Raw genomic sequence first — 2,107 nt, forward strand, 5'->3', positions numbered from 1 at the left:
ACAGCCAGGGGCTGTCCTGCACCCTTGGACACGGTGCGTTTCCAGATACCCCCAACACCCCCTTGCCATCAGCGTGGATCGAACAAACTCCTGGGTTTATCTCTGTTGAATGGAGACTCTTGAATCTGAAAGCTGGGACCCTGTGTCTGCTGGCTGAATTAGGAGAATGAGTTTAAAAACAAGACGTAACAGAGCAAGAAAAGGACTGAGGTGCTAATCCTGACCCTGCTTGTGTCTTGGCTGAGGCTTTCGGGGGCTGTTTAGGGACTCGGACTATGAGTACACCTGTAGACACAGGCCAAGCATCTGGGAAGGGAGCTGAGGGCCCCCTTCATCATGGGGTGACCCAGCAGAGCCCCAGACCCAGCTTCCCCCCAGGGCCATTGCCCTGCTCCGTCCTTCCAGTTGCTTTCTACCAGCATGAAGTAATTAAGTTCATAAGGCATCAGACAATCAGCTAGCAGCCCACAAGACGTTGTGTTTAATCATGTACTAATGGCATGTTCTTGGCAATAATTACAAGATAACAGTGTTTGCAGGCTGTAATCAGAACAATTCTAGTAATTAAATCAGCCTTTTGTCAGCACGCTCCTTCCCCCTTTGCCGGGTGTGGGAGCGGCGTGGCAGGACCCCTCCGAAGGAGGGGCGTGTGCCCCGGGGACTGCTGGCCATGCTGGTGTCGCTGCCAGCTGAAATCGGTGAGAAATAGGGCTGCTTGCAAGGAGCTCAATGCACCAGCATCTGGCCCTGAAACCCCCCAGTGAGAGCTGGGGGGGTCACGTACCCCTTCCGAGGGCAAGTGACCTTGCCCCGCTCTGCCCAAGAGAGCCCGTAGGCCAACCCCAGTTACCTGCAGGGCTGGTTTTCTGTCCCAAGGGGGCAGAACCCCCCATACCCTTCCTTCCCCAGCTGCTCGGGGACACTGCAGGCACCGGCAGTGGGACAGACACAGAGCAAGGGCAGCAGTAAAGGCAGGAATTATCCTCCAGCATCCCTCTAACCCCAAACCCACCCCTCCCTCCTGTGCTTGTTTGCTTTCGGCATGATGCAAACCCATGGCCACGGCCCGTTTCTCCCCCCAGAAGCCCCTGTCTCACATTCAGGCCCGCTCCGGCACACATTCACCCACCAACCTTTAATTTGGTTTCTAATAAGATTTCCCAGCCTCATTATACCGGCCAGACTCAGCATTTACATTTAAATGAATGGGCTATTAACAAAGTTAATTCTGTGCAACACCGTGTTGCTGTGTCCCCGGTCTGGAAGAGTCTTGTCCCTTTTCTGGGTAGAGCCAGCTTCCACATTTGACCTTTTCCTCGGAGAAGCAGGATTAGCATCTCCAGCTGCCTGCAACGCCCCTTGGGCATCCTGCTGGTCCTGGCTTGGGGCATCCTGCCTGTGGGACACGGATGGGGCGGGCAGAGCCCTTCCCTGCACTAAAGGGGAGATTAATTTCTCCTGTTTACTGCTGATGGCGTAAGAGATTCATTTACCCCATGTGTCCGGGCTGGCCCAGCTACGTACAGCGCTCCTGGCCACAAGCAGCAGAACGAGCCTTTTTCTAAATAACTTCCTCATTTTAAGTGGCAAAAACATCAAACAATAATCCAAGGATAAAAAAAAATAAGCAGTTTTATAGCTCCTCCAATAATTAACTTAGTTCTCAGATGTTAATTTACGTACCCAAAGTCCTCTGTTTAATATTCTAATTTGCGGTTAATCATCTATCAAGAGAGAACAAACGGTGATTAGCTCATTTTTACCTCCTCGAGGGTGAGGGAGGCAATTTGGTCTAATCAATGTGTTAGCTTGCTCAAGGAAACTTTTATCTCATTTCCCTGAATTATTCACGTGGCAGCGCTGCCCCTTGCCACGGGCACATAGGACGGCCCCTGGGCCACCGAAATGTCCCCGGGGTGGGCTACGAGGAGGATGCTGATCGCTGGGGTGGGTCCTCTTGGCAAAGCTCGGCCAGGGATGCCCAGGGATGAAAAGCCCTTTGCCTACCAGGGGGGTCCGGGAGCTGGTGGATCCCCCCCTCCCTGCGGGCTGTCCCCTCTCCCGGGCAGTGGGTTTCTCTTCTCCTGTGGGGTCTACGGGGAGGCTC

Source organism: Athene cunicularia (genome assembly GCF_003259725.1).
Source record: "Athene cunicularia isolate RWA chromosome 23 unlocalized genomic scaffold, athCun1 chr23_part1, whole genome shotgun sequence".
NCBI classification, from domain to species: domain Eukaryota; kingdom Metazoa; phylum Chordata; class Aves; order Strigiformes; family Strigidae; genus Athene; species Athene cunicularia.